General features: G+C 40.0%; 1 pseudogene; it reads right to left on the bottom strand.

Moving 5' to 3' along the window:
• Positions 1-262: 262 nt before the first annotated feature.
• Positions 263-22754, bottom strand: LOC127103635 (pentatricopeptide repeat-containing protein At5g27110-like; annotated as a pseudogene).
• Positions 22755-24325: the final 1571 nt, after the last annotated feature.

Here is a 24325-nt window from a genome sequence, read left to right as displayed (position 1 = left end):
GACTCCATAACCTATCGCGTAATCAGAATATGGAGATAATAACTCTGCAGCACGTGCAGCTAGCCATGGGTCTGATTTCCTTGTGTATTCTTAAAAGAGCATTCATTAATTTTGTATTTCGGTGTTACTCCTTTGCTTCCTGTATTTTTTTGCAGAAGTGTAATCAGTAGCACAAGTGAAGGAAACAAGAGATCAACTATGCTTAGCTCACGATTGTGTTCCAATAGTAAGTCTGATGTAGCATTGCACTTGGTACCCTCGTCTACAAGGTAATCATAGTTGTTTGAGAACCTCTCAAGCGTAACTCGGAAGTTGACCAAATGGCATAAATAACTGGAACAACATGGCATTCTTTGTCTTCATAATGAAGTCTTGGAGTAACCTCATCAGTTGTTGCATTCTCTAACTCGGAATTCATCCACAGCCTGCAAAATTGCATAGGAATGTGAAGACGTTTCATTTGCACGAGTTGGTTCTGTGGTTTGGTTTTGATTTCCTTGCTGTAGCAATATCATCACCTCATCTGCAGAAGAAGCTCTATATTGTGTAAGACCTGCTGTCTTCACTTCTCCCCTTGATTAGCTTGAATCTCCATAAACTTACCAAACTGACTTGAATTATTGTAGCGTAGGCTCACATTTCCCAAAACTATGTTAAATGCAGAACACACATGACATAGGAAAGATTCTTTTCCAGCGATCTTGAGGGTCAGCAGATATGAGTGGTTTAAGCTTCAACACTTTAATTACCATGTATGCTCCAATGGTCGAGCATATAAAGTGGATACAGGATACTGATAGGGGAAACTTGAAAATCTAGTTTTTTTTTGAAAGATCCACTTGTTGATAATAATGACAGTGACATTGAAAGCCCATCATTGAAGAATTGCCAAAAGAGATCTAATAACGGTCCACTGGAAAACTAGGCCTTCTTCCGTATCACCTTCTTATTACTTGTTTCTCACTCTAAAATGCGATTCAGAATCGCAATTGAGATGTGAGAGTTTTCTTTCTATTTTGTTGCTATTTCTTTGCTTCCACTGTAAGAACTTCTGCCTCTATCTTGATGCATAGCTTTATTCAAGCAAGCTGACAGTTGATTTCTTGCAGGGTTCTTGTGTATCAACAATATTGACTGGTTAATTCCATCATTTATCATGAGCCCATAAGCTGCATCGGCAACCGCAAAGGGATATGGACTGAAGCACCAAAAGCAGCAATGTGAGTAATAATTTCATGACCAAATTGGCTTTGGTAGGTAGCAGTTTGTCGCAGATTTCCCATTTGTTATCATTGACATGGTTGGAGCTTGCTTGGTATGTGTTGCACTGGCCTCTTTTCTTTTATGAAATATCAACGAGTTTGAATCGTTGTATATTCCCGGTGTAACCTTGTTGTTGTAGCTTACAGCTCATGAATGAGATTCCTTTCATTAGTTTTGAATTTCATTGCAAGTTTGGTTTATTGGCTGACTTCCGGTTGTTCTTTTGTATGCTGCAGGAATGTTTGGATTGATATTGTTCCATCACCATTTTGAGGGAAGCTAAGGATCGAACAGTTCATGAATTAATTCCCGAAGAATTCCGCCATGACCTTTTCATGCAGGAAGTTGGTTTGCTGTCATTGCTATTCATGAACTGGCGTGCTAATATGCTATTGATGCTATTACATTGCTGCTAGTTGCAAACAAGCTGCTAAAACTCTAGTGAAAGGAATAGCATCTGGTTCAATTGATGATTGTCTCATTTCACTAAAAAGGCCCAGTGCTTCAAGAAGTTTCCCTTTGGTTACATATCCGGAAATCATAACATTCCAAGAAACCGCTGTTGTCTTCGGTATCAATTTAAAGATGTTTTCAGCTGACTCAACCTTTCCACATTTGAAGTATAAATCCATGAGGGAGATGTTAATAAAAATATCAGGTTGTATTCTGTTGCATATTATATATCCATTATATATCCATGAACAAACATTCCTCTAGTAGTTGCATTATTATACTGCTTAATGTAGTCAAAGTTGGTTTGACTCCTTCATTGTATATTCTCTTAAAAAGTTGAATGCATGAAAAGATGTCACCTTTGAAACCATATCCCGCAATCATGGAATTCCAAGCAACAACAGACTTTTTAGGCATTTGCTCAAAAACTTTTATAGCCATTTCTAAGTGACCGTATTTTCCATACATGTCAACAAGAGCAGAGCTAACGAAAAAGTCCAGCTGAAACCCACTATTAATCAGCTCCATATAAATTTCCCTCCCTCTTTCTAAATCCAAAAAGCCTATCTCACGATGAAATAGCAGTGGTGATTGTAACCGAATCCGGCTCAAATCCATATCTTCTCATCATGCCAAAGTATCTTAGAGCTTCATCAAACTTCCTGCCTTAATAATAACAAGAAATAAACCGTATTCCAGCATGCCATATCCTTATCAGGCATTTCATCAGACAAGCTGTATAGCATACTCAAACAAATTACATTTGGCGTACATATAGACAAGAGAACTTCCAACTACAATATCCACCATCAAACCAGTTTTTATCAACCAAATATGTACCATTTGTCCCAAGACAACTCTATAAAGCCCGTCGCAGACTATAACTATCAAGTTTCAGATAAGGATAACACATCAACCTATCAAAAAGTCCTAAGGCTTCCACGTACATGTAATTCTTAGTGTAATCTGCCATAAAGCCATTCCATAAAGATATCTCACCAGGGTTTTCAACAACATGAAACACACGCTATGCATAATCAAGCAAATGGCAGGAGACATATAAGTTAATCAAGTTCTTGCTCACAAGCCCAACAAACATAACGGGAACGTAACATCTTCATGCAAAGCCAAAATCCAACGGATAGGCCTGCTAAACGTCACCTGTGAGTTCCAACGCATTGTCTTCGGAAATGAAATTTTGCAATAGTAGCAGGCAAATCTTCAGATAAGACCTCCATGGCATGTCTGGAAGACTCTTTTATTCGAGCATACACATATTCTGTTTTTCCATCAACCTTTCTGTATACCAAATCCAGTGGAACGGCATATTTACGGGAAAAAACCCCAACAACCTTTGTTGGATTTCCTTCCTGATCGAATGCTTTTGAAACAGGAGGACCTCGAACCTCAATCTCCTGCTCTGTTTGTTTCGTGAAAAGGTTTTCAATAGAAACCCCTAGTCTCTGTGCAGTGCCAAAAACTTTAATACGTAAATGTTTCTCTAAAACTTTGAAACTTCCAGCCGTGTCCGAAGGATAGTTGCAAAACGAAGGATAAATGAAGTTGTTTTCTAAAGGGAAGAATCTTCATCAGGCAACTTTTACATATCTTCCAAGCTTTTTCGAGAAGACCTTTCATGAAGTAAGGAGAATTACTTCCTTGTTTTAATCAATGTCCCATCCATGCAATAATTGATCATGCTTTTGAGGGCATCAACATCAAGTAAGCGGGCATCAAAAGTTGTTCCATCCCCAGACATCACATTCGATGAGGTAGAAAGAGTCGATAATTCCATAGCACTTCAAGTAGCACTTCAGGAAAAACTTCTTGAACATGAATGAAGTAATCGAGACAGGAACAAATAGGCGGGAATTCTTGAATATGCATGAAAAATTTCTCAATGTGAATGAAGAAACATGAATGCAAATTTAAAAATGTGACAAATGTAAAAATATGAAATAGTAAGATATGTACATGAATGAAGGAGTATGCATGGCAATTATTTGAATGAGAAAATGAATATGAATGGAGAAATATGGATGGAATCTCCGAACTTCGAATATATGAGAAAAAGAAAAATAAATGATGGATGGGAAAAATTTTCAGGACCAAAATCGGGGTATGACAGTTGCCCCTATTTAAACATCCTCCACCAGAGGAAAATGAAACAACACTTTTCATCAGATCACAGTGGGGGATGGTTAAATACCATGGAGACCCAGATTTTGAACCTGAAAATGAAAATGCTATGATATGATATGCATGGATGCATGACTCTTTATTTTTTTATTTTTTTGAATTGATCTGTTAGGGACACGGTGAACCCTTAACAGGAGATGCTACTAGACAGACCAATTTGTGGGGAATATTGATGGTCCACAGGGATACAGACAAATGGTAAAAACCAACTCGCTAGGGAAAACAATCTTGCTGGAGAATCAGACACACACTAGAGAGTACTCAAAGTGAAATTCGATGAACGACACTTAGAGTACAAGAGATTTCGGCAGTAAGTTCACACATGACTTACTAAACCCGAATAAGAAAAAAAAAACTACAACAGGTTCATACATGACCTGATAACACCGAAACAATCATAGAGAAAAATTCTTCAAAACAGGTTCATACATGACCTGGTAATACTGGAATGAAAGCTCAACAACAGGTTCATACATGACCTGACAATGTTGGGGAATATCAAGAATTTCTGACAGCAAGTTCAAACATGACCTAACAAACTCAGAAAAATCAAAAAGAGTGTATCAACAAGTTCATACATGACCTGATGACAAACTTGAACATTTTGAGAAAATTGCCACAACAAGTTCATACATGACTTGCCGACACTGGAATAAAAGGTTCAGCCACAGGTTCATACATGACCTGGTAATACTGGAATAAAGGCTCAACAGCAATGGGTTCATACATGACCTGACAATGCTGGGTAATATCAAGAAGTTCTGACAGCAGGTTCAGACATGACCTAACAAACTCAGAAAAATTCAAAGAGAGTATATCAACAGGTTCATACATGACCTGATGACAAACCTGAACATTTTGAGAAAATTTCCACAACAAGTTCATACATGACTTGACAACATTGGAACAAAAAGTTCAGCAACAGGTTCATACATGACCTGGTAAAACGGGAATAGAGGCTCAACAACAAAGGGTTCATACATGACCTGACAATGCTGGAACATTCAAAGAATTTTCAACAACAAATTCATACATGACTTGACAACATTGGAAAGATTCTTCAAAAACAGGTTCAGACATGACCTGGGAATATTGGAATAAAAGCTCAACAGCAACAGGTTCATACATGACCTAACAATGCTGGAACATCCGAAGAATTTTTAACAGGCAGGTTCATACATGACCTGACGACACTTGATTATTCAAAGATTGCTCAAATAAAAGGTTCATACATGACCTGACATCACTTGGGAAAAATCAAAAGGAGTTTTATCAATAGGTTCATACATGACCTGAGAATATTGGAAAACATACAAAGCAAGTTTCAACAATAGGTTCATACATGACCTGACACTTTAGAATATGTCTGATGGTTCTGGAGATTTCTCACAAGGAATTCATCCAATCACAGATTTTGGAGATTCCTAACAGGGAATTTATACAATAAAGATAAACGGGAGTCTTCTTATAAGTAGATCATCCACGCAAAAGGCTAACATGATTCTTTATAGAGAAAATCAAACAAGACCTCCAAGCTTCTGGGAACTCCTCAAGATGGTGAGTCATACATGACTTTCACGGAACCATCAGGAAAGACAAGGTATTCAAACTCTCTGTACGTGCCAACAACAATTGGACTTTGACTGTAAGCAATGGATTACAAACAGATTCTTTAACGGATTTTGCCAATAACAATTGGACTTGACGGAAGTCAATAGTAAACAATTACCGGCTACAATGGAGTTTGCCAGCAACAACTGGACTTGAAATGATGTTGGCGACAACCAAACTTCAGATATCAATCACAAACATTTTTACAAACAGACTGACAGTGATGCCAACGACAATTGGGTTTAAAATAAATGTTGGTTACAACCAGACCTTAAAGGATACCAATTACAACTGGATTTGGTCAAAGACACTGGTGACAACCAGACTTAACAGACGATGCCAGTAACAACTGGTCTCAGAGGTCAAGGGATATAATCAACAACGAGACCTGAGATTATGCAAATGAACGCGAAGCACTTCGGGCTATGCATGATTTGGATTTTGCTTATATGCATGATGTATGAATGATCATGAAATGCAAATGCTGACAATATACAGGATCAAAGGAGGATCTATCAAGCTGAACAGTTACAACTGGCCCAATAATCCTTCCAGAGAATGATAAATTTGTGCTCTCTGGAGATAGATGTTGATCATCCAAGGGGAGTCTTGCAACTTGAGACTTGCGGGGAAAGACGAAAGATCGGAGAAAAACAGCAAATGATAGAATTTGATGGGCAAACTTGTATTTATTCAAGAATGGTAGCACGCAAATGGCGTAGCTCCATGGAATGTTACAAATTTGAAAATGGCAATAGGGAAAGGTTTACATTGAATCACAATGACTACTACCATCCCTAATAACAATGACTCCACGAGACCTCGCTTCTGAAGGGAGTAATTAGATTCATCTTCCATTTTTAGCTCTTCTATATTGATCAGTGACGAACTGATGCAGTCTATGCCTTTTGTCCCTAATTTTTTCCTGGATCGCCCTTTCGGGTTTTCAATCCACCGGGACGCTCCTTTTTGCCTAAGTCGCCCTTTCAGGTTTTCAACTTAGCGAGCTACCATTTTTTTTATCCCTAAGTTTTGCCTGGACCGCCCTTTCGGGTTTTCAGTCCACCGGGATTTGTCAGGCATAGTATCTTTTGACTGCATCAGAGTTCACAGGGTGACTGAGCTCTTCGCCATCCATAGTTGTGAGAAATAGAGCACCTCCAGAGTATGCTCTCTTTACAACGTATGGGCCTTCATAGTTGGGAGTCCACTTCCCACGTGAATCTTTGTGTACCGGCAAGATCTTATTGAGCACGAGATCTCCTTCCTTGAACTCTTGAGGACAGACCTTTTTGTCAAATGCCTTCTTGATTCGTTGCTGGTACAATTGTCCATGGCACAGAGCGGTCATACGCTTCTCATCAATGAGATTAAGTTGATCATAGTTGTTCTGGATCCATTCAGCTTCATCCAGCTTGGCTTCCATCAATATTCTCGTGGAAGGTATCTCTACTTCGATTGGGAGGACTGCATCCATCCCATATACTAAGGAGAATGGGTTTGCCCCTGTTGAAGTGCGGACTGAGGTCCGGTATCCATGCAAAGCAAAGGGTAGCATCTCGTGCCAATCCTTATAAGTTTTCACCATCTTTTGCAGGATCTTCTTGATATTTTTATTGGCAGCTTCAACAACACCGTTCATCTTTGGACGGTATGGAGAAGAATTATGGTGGTCAATCTTGAAACTCTCACATAACTCTGTCATTGTCTTATTGTTCAAGTTTGAACCGTTGTCGGTGATGATCTTGCTTGGGATTCCATAGCGGCAGATAATCTCCTTCTTGATAAAGCGAGCAACCACATGTCTCGTCACATAGGTGTAGGAAGCAGCCTCTACCCATTTAGTAAAGTAATCGATGGCAACCAGGATGAAGCGGTGACCATTGGAAGCCTTAGGTTCTATAGCACCAATCATGTCGATGCCCCACATTGAGAAAGGCCAAGGTGATGTCAAAACATTCAACAGTGTTGGCGGTACATGCACCTTATCAGTATAAATTTGGCATTTATGACATTTTCTTGCATAGCTGAAACAATCGGACTCCATGGTCAACCAATAATAACCAGCTCTCAAAATCTTCTTGGCCATGGCATGCCCATTGGCATGGGTCCCAAAGGATCCTTCATGAATCTCCTTGATTAACATGTCTGCTTCGTGTCTATCCACGCATCTGAGCAGAACCATGTCATGGTTTCTCTTGTAAAGCACATCATTGCTCAAAAAGAATTTGGACGATAACCTCCTCAGAGTTTTCTTATCCAACAATGTAGCATCTTCTGGATACTCTTGACTTAAAAGATATCGCTTGATGTCACGAAACCATGGTTTACCATCAGTTTCTTCTTCAATTAGCTGACAGTAAGCAGGCTCGTCCCTTCGCTCGATTCGAATAAGTGGAGCTTCATTATGGAATCTGACTTGATACATTGATGCTAATGTTACCAAAGCGTCAGCCACTTGATTTTCTACCCTTGGGATGTGATGGAAAGTGATATCGTCGAAGTATTCTATCATCTTCACAACATGAGCGCGATACGGGATCAGCTTCGCATCGCGAGTTTCCCATTCTCCTTTGACTTGGTAGATCACTAAGGTTGAATCTCCATACACCTCAAGGATCTTGATTCGGAGATCAATTGCGGCTTCAAGACCAAGGATACATGCTTCAAATTTTGCGACATTATTCGTACAATCAAAGCACAACCTCGTTGTGAAAGGGGTAAAACCACCATTTGGATTCATCAAAACAGCTCCCACACCATGACCACTGTAATTAGAGGAACCATCGAACGCAAGCTTCCATCGAGACCCTGGTTCTGGTCCTTCATCTGGGCCTGGGATCTCACAATCCTTTACCACCATTATATCCTCATCGGGGAAATCAAACTTCAATGGCTGATAGTCTTCAACTGGTTGGTGAGCAAGATACTCTGCTAACACACTTCCCTTGATTGCCTTCTGGGTTACGTACTGGATGTCGTACTCTGACAAAAGCATCTGCCAACGGGCAAGTCTTCCAGTCAAGGCAGGTTTCTCAAAGATATACTTTATTGGATCCATCTTCGAGATCAACAAAGTAGTATGGCAAATCATGTATTGCCTCAAACGACGAGCGGCCCATGCTAGCGCGCAACAAGTTTTCTCCAAAAGCGAATATCGACTTTCACAATCGGTAAACTTTTTACTCAGATAGTAAATAGCATGTTCTTTCCGACCAGTTTCGTCATGTTGTCCCAACACACATCCCATTGACTTTTCAAGCACAGTCATATACATGATTAATGGCTTTCCCGGGACAGGTGGAATCAAAATAGGAGGCTCTTGCAAGTATTGACGGATCTTCTCAAAAGCATTTTGACAATCAGAATTCCATTCAACATCTTGGTCTTTTCGAAACAATTTGAAGATAGGCTCACACGTGGCCGTCATGTGTGAGATAAACCTTGAGATGTAATTCAAACGTCCAAGGAAACCTCTGACTTCTCGCTCGGTACGTGGAGCAGGCATTTCTTGTATAGCTCGGACCTTGTCAGGGTCCACCTCTATTCCTCGTTGACTAACGATGAAACCAAGCAACTTCCCTGAACGGACACCAAATGTGCATTTTGCAGGGTTTAATCGTAATCTAAACCTTCTGAGACGTTCAAACAGCTTCTTCAGATGGCTCATATGATCTTCTTCATTCTGAGATTTGGCGATCATGTCGTCAACATAGACCTCTATCTCCTTATGCATCATATCATGGAAGAGAGTGACCATAGCTCTTTGGTAAGTTGCCCCAACATATTTGAGACCGAAAGGCATTACCTTGTAGCAAAACGTGCCCCAAGGGGTAATAAAAGTGGTCTTCTCCATGTCATCTGAAGCCATCTTGATTTGATTGTATCCCGAAAAACCGTCCATAAAGGAGAAGACAACAAATCTGGCAGTGTTGTCTACCAAAGTATCAATGTGTGGTAGAGGGAAATCATCTTTTGGACTAGCTCTATTTAGATCCCTATAGTCAACAGACATCCTCACCATACCATCCTTTTGGGGCACAGGTACAATATTAGCTACCCATTGTGGGTACTTCGCCACTGCGAGAAAACCAGCGTCAAATTGTCGTTTGACTTCTTCACGAATCTTCAGAGCCATATCTGGTCTTGTTCTTCGGAGTTTTTGTTTTACTGGCGGGCATTCTGGCTGAAGCGGGAGCTTCTGCTCAACGATGTCGGTGTCTAGACCTGGCATATCCTGGTATGACCATGCAAATACATCCACATATTCTTGTAGCAGCTTAACCAATCTCTCTTTGATGCTTGCTTCAAGCGTGGTGCCAATTTTGACTTCTTTCTTCTCTTCCTCTGTGCCAAGGTTGATTGTTTCCACCGGTTCTTCATGTGGCTGAAGGGCTTTGGACTCGTGCTCGAGCAACCTTGCCAATTCGTCGGGGATGTAACAATCTTCTTCACCCTCTTCTTCCGCTTGGTAGATAGGGGAGTCAAAGTTATGAGAGGTAGTAAAGTCATTGGATTCAACGGGGCTATCATTTATTCTGCATGTTTGAATGATTGATTTCTTTTAGAAAAGTAAAAAAATAAAAGATGCATAAATGAAAAGTTTTTTTTTTGTTTTTTTGTTTTTTGAAAAGATTGTCATTTTCTTAAGAGAAAGCTGAGTAAATGAATAAGAATTTAACAAAATGTCTTTTATTCACTGATAATGATTATTTGAAAATGAAAAGGGCCCCTACAACATGATCCATTAGCCTTGGGCAGAGCTAAGGATTTGAAAGGAAAAAACAACAATTATTACTTTGACAAAGGAAAAATTTTGGGGATCTCAACCGCCTTCCAGTTGTTCAAAGCTGTCTCACACCGGTAAACCAAACCTGGCTCATCTTCATTTGCGGTGCTATCTTCAATTGCATTGACTTGATCTCCATGGATGAATCCTGTGCTGAGGAATACTTCCTGGATGCTTCGGGTGTTGTCCTTTGTAGGGACTCAGGCTCCTTTCGCAGCGGAAGGCACATATCCCAGACCAAAGAGATCATGCTTCTCACGAATATCAATAAGTTGACCCCAACCTTCAGGGTTTCCTCCTTCAATACTAGACTTTGCGCTTTTCAGAGAAGCGAAAGATGAACAAGCTTTCCCAACAGGGCCCTTCATTTCCACAAAAGTGGCATTGGCTATTTCAAGAGCTTGGAAAGAAGTTTCCAAAGCGTCCTCATCAGCCTCGATATATCTGAAGGATGAAAGGTGACTGACCACAAAGTCTTCTTCTCCAGAAATGATGATTAGTTGATTGTCCACCACAAACTTCATCTTTTGGTGTAAGGTGGAGGTAACTGCCCCTGCAGCATGAATCCAGGGACGCCCTAATAAGCAGCTATATGCTGGATTAATATCCATGACTTAGAAATTAATCGGGAATACATGAGGGCCAATCAATATGGGCAATTCAACCTCTCCAATCACTGTTCTCCTAGAACCATCAAAAGCTTTCACTACCAAGGCACTAGGCTTCATAGCTGGTCCTTGATAAGATAATTTGGCGAGTGTTCTCTTTGGCATAACATTCAGCGAAGATCCAGTATCACCAACACTCTCGCCAAAGCATCATCTTTGCATTTCACCGAGATATGGAGAGCACGGTTGTGATTTTGTCCATCCTCAGGTAATTCTTCTCCACTGAAGCTCAAAGTATTGCAGGCTGTGATATTTGCAACTACTCCATCAAATTGGTCTACTGTTATGCTTTGTGTTACATGAGCTTGAGCAAGCACCTTCAACAAAGCTTCCCTATGGGCTTGGGAGTTCAATAGAAGAGACAAAATAGAGATCTTAGATGGTGTTTGATGCAACTGGTCCACAACCTTGTAGTCACTTTTCTTGATCTACTTCAAGAATTCAACAGCATCTTCGGATTGGACCACTTCGGGTTCTTTAGTGGGAGCTGCAACCGTTGATTCCTTATTTGGCCCTTGAGGAGTCACATTGAATTCAGGCGTATAGATTCGACCACTACGGGTCATTTTGCTCATTCCTGCAATATTTGTGACGTCTTCACTTACAGCTTCTGTCACCTCAGCGTCTGAACTTCCTTTAACAACCTTATCCACAACAGTAATCTCATATTTCTAAGGCACAACCTTGGTGCTCTCGTAGGGAAAAGGCGTGGGCATACATATCTCGACAGGTGATGGCTTACTGTTCACCGGGACCACTCCACCACTATAATATGGGATTTCGACTGGTTCAGGTAAATTGAAACAAGGTTCAATCACTAACACATCTTCGTTCTTCACAACACTGGATATTTGAAGCATTCCTTCATCCATCAAGCCTTGAATATTGTCTCGCACCATCTGACACCCTTTTGGATGTGTGGCACACTCTTCACAATTTTCATGATTTACATTAATCAGGCCAGCTTCCACCAATCGGGCATGGAATGCCACCAAAGGAGTCTTCACATCATCCACCTTATCAACCGTAACACCAGCAGAGGCATCTTCAATGGCATTTACCGTGGGATCTCCATGGGGAGGAAGAGGATTATTCTTCACATTTGGTCCCATGTCCTTAAAAGACAAGATCTTGCTTTCAATGAGCTCACGAACCCTATGCTTCAGAGCGTAACAACCCTCTAGGTCATGCCCGGGGGCACCTTCATGAAAAGGGCAGTGTGCATTAGGGTTGTACCACGGAGGAAGACGATCAGGTGGAGGTCCCATAGGTCTGGGAACCACCAAACCCTTTTGCAACAAGGAGGGATAAAGCTCAGTGTATGACATTGGGATTGGTTTGAAGGTCGCCCTCTCCCCTTGTCTCCTATTTTGGTTTTGAGCATTCTGCCTTGGCGCTTGAGCTCTCGGTTGTTGATAAACAGGAGCTGCTAGTGCTTGTTGATAAGCTGGCGGAGCCGCAACACGTTGTTGAACTGGAGCTGGTCGATAAGCTGAAGGCGCTTGATAAGCCTGAGCAGGTTGTTGATTGAACGCAGGTGTCACAGTAGCTACGTATGGTTGCGGGGCATACTGGACGGAATACATGGGTTGCTGATAGGGAATTGGTTGTTGAACATATTGCTGAGGTGGATATTGTTATGGTCTCCTTCTTGGAGGAGCTCTTCCTTGGCCAGCAGTCACAGCATTTGTTTCCCCTTCCTTCTTTCTAGGAAACCCTCCAGAGAACTTCTTTGGATTAGCATTTGAAGTTCCAGCTACAGCCGCCAGTTTTCCATTCCTTACACCATATTCAACACGAGCTCCTATAGCAACAAGCTCGGAGAATCCTAAAGAAGCACTTCCAACCATCTTCTCGTAGAATTGAGGCTGGACAGTGTCGATAAACAGTTCAGCCAATTCTTTCTCAGCAAGAGGTGGTTCAACCTGAGAAGCCAGTTCCCTCCATCTTTGAGCATACTCCTTGAAGGACTCCTTGTCATGTTGGAACATGCTCTGCAACTGTCTTCTGTCAGGCGCCATGTCCATATTATATTTGTAATGTTTTATGAACGCGTCTGACAGGTCTTGGAAACACCTGATCCTGTTCTGATCCAGACTCAAATACCACTTGGAAGGAGCCCCACTCAAACTGTCTTGAAAGCAATGGATCATCAGCTTGTCGTCTTCCACGTGTGCAGCCATTTTTCGATAATACATGATGAGATGGCTCTTTGGACAAGTATGCCCCTTGTATTTGTCGAAGTCCGGGGTTTTGAATTTTGCTGGAATCACCAACCCGGATACAAGGCACATTTCTTTGGCAGCAGATCCAAAGACGTGGTCACCCTCTAAATCCCGGAACTTCTTCTCAAGGAGCTGCATGTTCTCCTTTACTTCTCTGAAATCCTCAAACCTTACTTCGTCACCAGCAACAGTTGAGTCGACAGTCTGATACATGTGGTTTTGATCTTCATAATGAGGAACATGCCTAGCATAGGCGGCTGGTGGAACCACAGTATGGATGACTAGACGTGCCTCAGTGTAAACCGGTAATGGCACGGCTTGTTGGACAGATTGCCCCATGTCGTGCACCACCTCCGCTCGGGGGACGAAGTCATAAGGTAGCCCATATGGAGGAAGGGTTGAGGGTAACGTCCTCTGAGGTGGGACTTCTACTGCTGGGCCCGTGGTCTCTGAAATCACGGTCGCTTGTGGAATCTCAAACCTGAAGGTTAAAGCTTGCAGCATCTCTCGCATCTGGGACATGCCTCCTTTGATTTCGTCTAGTTCAGCTCTAACTCGGGCACTCTCTTGTTCTTGTTCAGCCATTCTCTGTCTTGCTATGGCGCGAGTATTATACTGGTGTTAAAAATTCAGCGTGAAACTAGTGGAAGAAAGGGCGGAGTGAGACTCTTTTTTTTTGAAAATGTATGAATGCATGTATGGATGCATTTGTTTGCAAAACTCTTAGTTATCTTTATTATTTATTCAAGCAATGTTAGAATATAAGAACAACATGTAATAATTGAGACCCAAAATGACAACTTCCATTAATTAAAATTAGATTCGAATACAAAGGGATTTAACTTCAAGTACACATGATTCGAATACAAAAAGATTTAAACACCAACAATTCAAATTCAAGTACAAGTAAACTTAAGTTCTGTCTCAGCTCTTATGATCGTAGCCAGATCTGTGGTGAGCTCATTCATCATTTTCTTGATAAACTTGATGAAGTTGAAAACTTGAGGAGGCGTGTTTTCTGGACACATACACCAATCCGCTTCCTGGAGTTTTTCTGGGAGTTCCAACATATTGAGGTTAACAAACCTAGCCAAGTTGCGGAACTTGCCATTCCATTCAACATAGAGCTCTTGGAGTTTCTGGATGACCTTTTGTTCTTCATCTAAGGTTGCTCTAGCCTCTCTATACAACCTCTTCCAGTACACACAATCATTCTTCAGGAGTAAGTAGCCTGCATCACCTTCTTGGCTCTCCAAAACTGCAAACCTCCTAGTAGCTTCTTCCAACTGGTACTTGAGATGGTGACAGTTTCTTTCAACTTCTTCCTTTTGGAGTATCTCGCGAGACAATTTTTCCTCGCATTTCTTCAGAGCGTCCCTCAAGTCACGGATCTGTGCCTCAAAGTCAAGCTTAATTTCTTTTTTATCCATAAGAGATTTATCCAACATTCTCCCTAACTCACAGATCCTATACTCAGCTTTCTTGAGCTCTTCCTTCCTGGTTCGGATCACTGATGTGGAACCTAATAGGATATGATCAAGATCATCTTTCTGGTCTTCCAATAGCCGGGCTCTCTTGTTGCTATCCTCAAGTTCTTGGGCTTTTCCCTTACGTTCCTCTTTCAAATTCTGATTTTCCAAGATAACTCGGTTCATCTGAATTCGTAATTCAGTATTCTCCACTTCGAGCTCCTTAACCTTAGTAGCGAGTTTCTCCATGTCCTTAGGGAGTATGGGCTCGGGCTCAGGAGTTTTAGGAAAAGCTGGAGCCTTTAAGATAAATGGCAATTGGATTTCCTCGACTCTTTTTTTCACCCATTGAGTGTAAGGTTCTTTGGCGAGAATGTTTCTTTTTCCAAACTCTTTACCCTTTCTTACAACCTTTAACCAAGCCTTTCGTACTGCTCTTACATCAGGATTGCTTGCTTGGATGTCAGAGAGCACAAATGGCTGTAAGTCCTTTGCGTCAGGAGGACCATCCATGGAGTAACCGTGTTGTAATCGAGATAACATAGGGTTATAGTTGATGCAACCCTTGGTACCCAACAATGGTACATTAGGAAATTCCCCACAGCTGACTATAATGTCTGGGGTTTCCCACTCTCGGATATACCATCTGATGGAACTCGCGGTGAGAGAAGCTAATTTTTGAGTAGACTTAAGTTCTTTTGCCACAAAAGGACCTTCTTCGGGCATGTGTTGCATGAACCAAGTGTAAAGCAACGGAGCACAACACAACAACATTCCACCCCTCTTTTCATGTCGAGCGTGAAGGGCATAGTAAATGTCATCTAAGAGAAATGGTACTGGATTGCCAGAGAGAAAGACTTCTATGGCCACTTGATCGACAAATTTTTCAACATTTAGGAATAGCACAATCCCATGGATCAATAAAGCCAACACAACATAGAATGCATTCCAATTTCCACTTTTCTTGAACTTTAGAGCTAAATCCTCCACTTTTCTCGAACAGTCGGGACATTGATACTTAGGGCCGAAGCTATCTTCTTTGGGCCCATATCTTCTTCGAGCTTTGGAAACGGATTAAAATCTTTCAACTTGAGACCCACGATCCTCTCAACTTCTTCCAAAGTAGGAGCTAGCTGGAAATCAGCGAATGTGAAACAGCGTAGAGGTGGATCATAATATTGTGCCAAAGAGCCGATAATTCCATAGTCAACTTTCTTAGTTAGAAGGCTCAAAATTTTCCCATAGTTTTTTCCGAACTCATCACGTCTGCTGAGAGACAAATCAGAGATCAAACCCTTCAGACTGTCCAAATTAGGTTCCTTGTACTTAAGCGTGAAAGTGTGTCTTATTGAAGTTGTCATTTTCACGTTCTCAATTCCTGAAACAAATAAGAGACAACTAAGAGCTTGCTTTTTTATGATGTTGATGCCATGTATGAATGTGATGCATTTTTTTTGTATAGGTTCAATAGGCTTAAGGCATGGATAAGTCTGATTGCTTTGTATCGAACATGGTTCTCACCAGGTATGGTCTAAGGTTTTTTCTTTTCAAGGTTCTTAGAGTCATGGATCCATTAGACTGTTTGCTACCTGCGGCAACTTACTTGCCGGGCATCAACTCCATCTAAAGAATCTACTCTAAGTGAGGTTCTCGCATCGATCCAACGAGAAATACATCTCGCAGACCCACACTACGCAACCATCCTTCCTAGTTGGGCAAAGAACTAAGGTTCTACAAATGGTTCTCAGAGTCATGGATCCTAAAGAAAATATCGAAGCTTACGACAACTTACTTGCCGAGCGACAACATCCTCTCAAGAATCTACTCTAAGTAAGGTTCTCGTACCGATCCAACGAGAAATACATCTCGCGGACCCGCACTACTCAACCTCGTCCTATCATATGTTTTTACTCGAGACTCGGGTAAAAAGTCTTTCCCACAAGGTTTGCAATCAGAGTATCCAAGTACCAAACCATAATCGAACCAATACAACAGATTCATATCGATATGACAATAGAGATAGTAAAAACAATAAAGAAGAGCCACATAGGTAAACAAACAAAGGCACACAAACGACCTAACTAGGCTTGACTCACTTAGGGATCTTTGATTTCCCCAGCAGGGTCGCCATCTGTCGCACCTCGAAAAAATGGGGATACGACTTCAAAGCGAAGCGCGATCGCACGCTCGCAATGATGGACTGAACAGAGTCGCCACCGAACTTTATTTATTCCTAAAAAGGAAAGGGGAAATATCGATAAAACCCAAGACAAAAGGATAAGATATGGTCATCGCAACCAATATCAGGGTTCGGGAGTCGATTACGCAAGGGGAAGGTAATAGCACCCCTCACGTCAGTTGTACTCAACGGGAACCATTAGGCTAGTTGTGTGCGTTAGTGTTAGTTTGAAATGTTAGGCTTTTCAGTTTATTAGGTGGGAAAGAAAGAATAGAAGAAAGAAGAAATGTTTTTGGATTTTTGACGAAGGACTAAACCTAAGTTTTTTATTAGTGGGCCTGACAAGATTTACGAATCCTGCTCCTACGTATCTCAAAAGAGAAATCAAGGCTTACGTAGTTCTGGGTAGAAAAATGTTTATCTGTTGGTCGATTTTAGCGAAAGCTACTTTGTGTCAAATCGATGAAAACATTGTTGGACTACCCAAAACAGGTGGAAAAACATTGACTTGCATTGTTTTGAAACAAAGTACCTTTCGTTTGTGAAAAGGTTTAAGAGTCAATCGCACGGCGGCGAGAAAAAGAATTGATTGGTTTGAGGTGTTTTAAATAATGGCGAGAACTTGGATGAGCGAGATATACATCTCGAATCCTAGTCTCAGGAGTGCGCGGTATACACCACGTTCCATTTCCATCTTATTTGAAAAAGTGTTTAATAAAGATTAGGTGTTTTGGAGTTTGAAAGACGAGCACTTATGACTTACAAGCTCTTACAACTTGGGTCTAGTACTCGAGACTACGTCTGGACATTCCACCCAGGCAGTCTGTTTCATTCCAATATTTGTTAAGAAAATAATTCGAATATTTACGAATGTTTTGGAGGGAAGACGTATATTTATGGCTTGCAAGCTCTTACAGCTTGAGCCTAATATTCGGGATTACGACTGGATATTCCCTCCAGGTAATCTTTTTCTTCCAACTTTATTAAGAAGAGGTTTTGAATCTTGGAGTGTTAAAGAGAAGACGAATATTTATGGCTTGCAAGCTCTTACAGCTTGAGCCTAATATTCGGGATTATGACTGGATATTCCCTCCAGGATAATCTTTTTCTTCACGTTTTATTTAGAAAAATGATTTGAATATTTGAGTGTTAAAGAGAAGACGAATATTAACGGCTTGCAAGCTCTTACAGCTTGAGCCTAATATTCGGGATTACAACTGGACATTCCATCCAGGTAACCTTTTTCTTCCAACTTTATTAAGAAAATGGTTTAGATATTCATAACTATTTTGGAGAGAAGACGAATATTTATGGCTTACAAGCTCTTACAGCTTGAGCCTAATATTCGGGATTATGACTGGACATTCCATCCAGGTAATCTTTTTCTTCACGTTTTATTTAGAAAATGATTTGAATATTAGATTAAAACAATTAAAGTACCGAGGTTTGAAATTATTGAAAGTTAAGTTGATGTTGCTTAAGAGCTCATTGTAAGAAGGCCCAAGAGTAAGCCATGTGAGATTGATGGCGATGCTTAAAAGCAATCGACTTACAAGGGTATGGAAATGGGCTCGACATTGAATCGAGAATCAGGTGATATTTATCATTATTATTTTTTGAATGGTTTTTCTTTTCATCAAGGAAAATGAGATGATTCATCATAATTGTAACATACCTCACACATAAAATCAATAATTCGTACAAATGAATGGACAAGCACAAATATAATAATTCTCATAAATCCCAAAAAAATAAATAATTGCCTAAATAATATTAAAAAGATAAAATAAAAATAAGAATAAATAAAATATATGATAAGAAAAACGTAATTGATTAAATAAGAAGACTATATAATTAAATATGAGTTATTAATAATAATAATAATAATAATAATAATAAAGATTTAATTCTTAAATAAAACTTCATTTAAATTAAATAGAATTTGTTTTTTTTAAAGAAAAGGAAAAGAAATAATAGAATTTGATAATCACATTCTGCTGGAGGACACGTGGGGAATCAACCCCTCCAATTCCAACGGTCACATGGGGTGACCGAAAAAATGGCCATTAATGCAGAAGGAAGGAGAAACAAAACGGTAGTCCTCCTTGGACAGTGGGAAAAGTGTCATCATCAATGGCCTTAAAGCCTTGATGAGATCCACATAAAACGCCAACAGACAGCGGAAGCGCTCACTTCCACCTTAAACTCACTCTTTCTCTGTTTGAGACATTCGTCTCCATCCTCATTCAAAACAACAGCAAACTCACAGAGAAAAACTTAAACCATTACTCCTAACACAAACCAAACTCAGCACTACAGACACGCAAAGGAGAACAATCATCACCAAAATCAAAGAAAACTAAACAAACAGGGGTGACCGAGAAAACCGAAGAACAAGAAGGAACAATCACTTACAGAGAAGTGAATGAAGCATGGAAAAAAAAATTACACATACATTGTAATACATTCGGTGGCATCAACATGAATCCAAATATGACATGATAAAGAAGAGAAACAGAACTACCAACTCGAGATTCTTCAGAGGCAGATGAATAGGTATGTGTTTTCCATTCTTCTTGTTTCTTCAGATCCTATCCTTTCTGGTTTCTTTCTGGTTTTTAGCGTCTCGCCGTCAAAGGAGAGTCTTAGGGTTTTTGGCTAATGCTCTTTTTCGTATCAAAGGTTTTTAGGGTTTTTTTGCTTTTGAACAGTAGCCGCCCTCTCCAGAAAATTAGGGTTTGTGTGCTCTTATATGCATGAACAACAGGGACCACAGGAGTGAACTCGTAGTCTCATAGTACGGAGTTGCCTGAGGAATTTTTGTCTTCTTTCAACAGGTGGTCCCTCCTTCAATCCTTTCCATCTCCAAACTTCACCACTGGTAACAGGTGCATTTACCACCGTAAACTCACTAAGACGAAAATAGGATGTGTTTTTGGCATTTGATTTTTTGTGTTGTGTTGTAGCAGGATCCTGAGTCAATAATGAAGCACTCTGTACGCTGGCAAGAAGATTGTGATAAAGACCTGGACTCCAACCATATATCGACCAAAAGGCAAAGGAAGATGCAATCAAATGGTAGGCGACTCCATAACCTATCGCGTAATCAGAATATGGAGATAATAACTCTGCAGCACGTGCAGCTAGCCATGGGTCTGATTTCCTTGTGTATTCTTAAAAGAGCATTCATTAATTTTGTATTTCGATGTTACTCCTTTGCTTCCTGTATTTTTTTGCAGAAGTGTAATCAGTAGCACAAGTGAAGGAAACAAGAGATCAACTATGCTTAGCTCACGATTGTGTTCCAATAGTAAGTCTGATGTAGCATTGCACTTGGTACCCTCGTCTACAAGGTAATCATAGTTGTTTGAGAACCTCTCAAGCGTAACTCGGCAGTTGACCAAATGGCATAAATAACTGGAACAACATGGCATTCTTTGTCGTCATAATGAAGTCTTGGAGTAACCTCATCAGTTGTTGCATTCTCTAACTCGGAATTCATCCACAGCCTGCAAAATTGCATAGGAATGTGAAGACGTTTCATTTGCACGAGTTGGTTCTGTGGTTTGGTTTTGATTTCCTTGCTGTAGCAATATCATCACCTCATCTGCAGAAGAAGCTCTATATTGTGTAAGACCTGCTGTCTTCACTTCTCCCCTTGATTAGCTTGAATCTCCATAAACTTACCAAACTGACTTGAATTATTGTAGCGTAGGCTCACATTTCCCAAAACTATGTTAAATGCAGAACACACATGACATAGGAAAGATTCTTTTCCAGCGATCTTGAGGGTCAGTAGATATGAGTGGTTTAAGCTTCAACACTTTAATTACCATGTATGCTCCAATGGTCGAGCAGATAAAGTGGATACAGGATACTGATAGGGGAAACTTGAAAATCTAGTTTATTTTTGAAAGATCCACTTGTTGATAATAATGTCAGTGACATTGAAAGCCCACCATTGAAGAATTGCCAAAAGAGATCTAATAACGGTCCACTGGAAAACTAGGCCTTCTTCCGTATCACCTTCTTATTACATGTTTCTCACTCTAAAATGCGATTCAGAATCGCAATTGAGATGTGAGAGTTTTCTTTCTATTTTTTTGCTATTTCTTTGCTTCCACTGTAAGAACTTCTGCCTCTATCTTGATGCATAGCTTTATTCAAGCAAGCTGACAGTTGATTTCTTGCAGGGTTCTTGTGTATCAACAATATTGACTGGTTAATTCCATCATTTATCATGAGCCCATAAGCTGCATCGGCAACCGCAAAGGGATATGGACTGAAGCACCAAAAGCATCAATGTGAGTAATAATTTCATGACCAAATTGGCTTTGGCAGGTAGCAGTTTGTCGCAGATTTCCCATTTGTTATCATTGACATGGTTGGAGCTTGCTTGGTATGTGTTGCACTGGCCTCTTTTCTTTTATGAAATAGCAACGAGTTTGAATCGTTGTATATTCCCGGTGTAACCTTGTTGTTGTGGCTTACAGCTCATGAATGAGATTCCTTTCATTAGTTTTGAATTTCATTGCAAGTTTGGTTTATTGGCTGACTTCCGGTTGTTCTTTTATATGCTGCAGGAATGTTTGGATTGATATTGTTCCATCACCATTTTGAGGGAAGCTAAGGATCGAACAGTTCATGAATTAATTCCCGAAGAATTCCGCCATGACCTTTTCATGCAGGAAGTTGGTTTGCTGTCATTGCTATTCATGAACTGGCGTGCTAATATGCTATTGATGCTATTACATTGCTGCTAGTTGCAAACAAGCTGCTAAAACACTGGTGAAAGGAATAGCATCTGGTTCAACTGATGATTGTCTCATTTCACTGAAAAGGCCCAGTGCTTCAAGAAGTTTCCCTTTGGTTAAATATCCGGAAATCATAACATTCCAAGAAACCGTTGTTGTCTTTGTTATCAATTTAAAGATGTTTTTAGCTGACTCAACCTTTCCACATTTGAAGTATAGATCCATGAGGGAGATGTTAATAAAAATATCAGGTTGTATTCTGTTGCATATTATATATCCATTATATATCCATGAACAAACTTTCCTCTAGTAGTTGCATTATTATACTGCTTAATGTAGTCAAAGTTGGTTTGACTCCTTCATTGTATATTCTCTTAAAAAGTTGAATGCATGAAAAGCTGTCACCTTTGAAACCATATCCCGCAATCATGGAATTCCAAGCAAAAACAGACTTTTTAGGCATTTGGTCAAAAACTTTTATAGCCATTTCTAAGTGACCGTATTTCCCATACATGTCAACAAGAGCAGAGCTAACGAAAAAGTCCAGCTGAAACCCAATATTAATCAGCTCCATATGAATTTCCCTCCCTCTTTCTAAATCCAAAAAGCCTAGCTCACGATGAAATAGCAGTGGTGATTGTAACCGAATCCGGCTCAAATCCATATCTTCTCATCATGCCAAAGTATCTTAGAGCTTCATCAAACTTCCTGCTTTAATAATAACAAGAAATAAACCGTATTCCAGCAGCCACATCCTTATCAGGCATTTCATCAGACAAGCTGTATAGCATACTCAAACAAATTACATTTGGCGTACATATACACAAGAGAACTTCCAACAACAATATCCACCATCAAACTAGTTTTTATCAACCAAATATGTACCATTTGTCCCAAGACAACTCTATAAAGCCCGTCGCAGACTATAACTATCATGTTTCAGATAAGGATAACACATCAACCTATCAAAAAGTCCTAAGGCTTCCACGTACATGTAATTCTTAGTGTAATCTGCCATAAAGCCATTCCATAAAGATATCTCACCAGGGTTTTCAACAACATGAAACACACGCTGTGCATAATCAAGCAAATGGCAGGAGACATATAAGTTAATCAAGTTCTTGCTCACAAGCCCAACAAACATAACGGGAACGTAACATCTTCATGCAAAGCCAAAATCCAACGGATAGGCCTGCTAAACGTCACCTGTGAATTCCAACGCATTGTCTTCGGAAATGAAATTTTGCAATAGTAGCAGGCAAATCTTCAGATAAGACCTCCATGGCATGTCTGGAAGACTCTTTTATTCGAGCATACACATATTCTGTTTTTCCATCAACCTTTCTGTATACCAAATCCAGTGGAACGGCATATTTACGGGAAAAAACCCCAACAACCTTTGTTGGATTTCCTTCCTGATCGAATGCTTTTGAAACAGGAGGACCTCGAACCTCAATCTCCTGCTCTGTTTGTTTCGTGAAAAGGTTTTCAATAGAAACCACTAGTCTCTGTGCAGTGCCAAAAACTTGAATACGTAAATGTTTCTCTAAAACTTTGAAACTTCCAGCCGTGTCCGAAGGATAGTTGCAAAACGAAGGATAGATGAAGTTGTTTTCTAAAGGGAAGAATCTTCATCAGGCAACTTTTACATATCTTCCAAGCTTTTTCGAGAAGACCTTTCATGAAGTAAGGAGAATTAATTCCTTGTTTTAATCAATGTCCCATCCATGCAATAATTGATCATGCTTTTGAGGGCATCAACATCAAGTAAGCGGGCATCAAAAGTTGTTCCATCCCCAGACATCACATTCGATGAGGTAGAAAGAGTCGATAATTCCATAGCACTTCAAGTAGCACTTCAGGAAAAACTTCTTGAACATGAATGAAGTAATCGAGACAGGAACAAATAGGCGGGAATTCTTAAATATGCATGAAAAATTTCTCAATGTGAATGAAGAAACATGAATGCAAATTTAAAAATGTGACAAATGTAAAAATATGAAATAGTAAGATATGCACATGAATGAAGGAGTATGCATGGCAATTATTTGAATGAGAAAATGAATATGAATGGAGAAATATGGATGGAATCTCCGAACCTCGAATATATGAGAAAAAGAAAAATAAATGACGGATGGGAAAAATTTTCAGGACCAAAATCGGGGTATGACAAGTTAGTTTAGAGGTTTGGTCCTTCTAATCCATCTTAAACAATAAGATCCTTTTACTCCAATTTGCATAGGGAAAGTCCTAGAAACTAAGTCCATTTGTCCATTTCTTTGCATTTGGTCCACAATCATCAAAACACAAGCACAAGAGTATATACAAAATTATGTGCTCAAGTGAGCAAAAGGCAAATTGCATTAACATAAACATGTTCCCCAATGAGCAAAGGAAAAAGCAAATGAATAATATGTACAAGAATAATAAATTGCATAAATGTAAAGTGCAAAAAGTAAATGTTAAGGGTTAATGGTTAGTGTTAGTAGTTAGTGTGCCATAAGGCAAATTTAGCGCTATGTTAAGCAATCGTAATTGGACTTATGTAGAAGTTACAACTATCTGAGGCCGGTCAATAATAATGTAGGCAACAACACAAGTTAGAAGTCTTGATTAGTGAACCAAGTTCCAACAACTTGCCATGCCAAAAAGAAGGTGAGAAATGATCTTGTATTGGTTTAAGCCATTTACATGATTTAGAAAGCAACCTATCCT

The sequence above is a fragment of the Lathyrus oleraceus genome, chromosome 7 (assembly GCF_024323335.1).
Source record: "Lathyrus oleraceus cultivar Zhongwan6 chromosome 7, CAAS_Psat_ZW6_1.0, whole genome shotgun sequence".
Taxonomy (NCBI): domain Eukaryota; kingdom Viridiplantae; phylum Streptophyta; class Magnoliopsida; order Fabales; family Fabaceae; genus Lathyrus; species Lathyrus oleraceus.
This window is presented reverse-complemented; position numbering and strand designations above follow the sequence as displayed.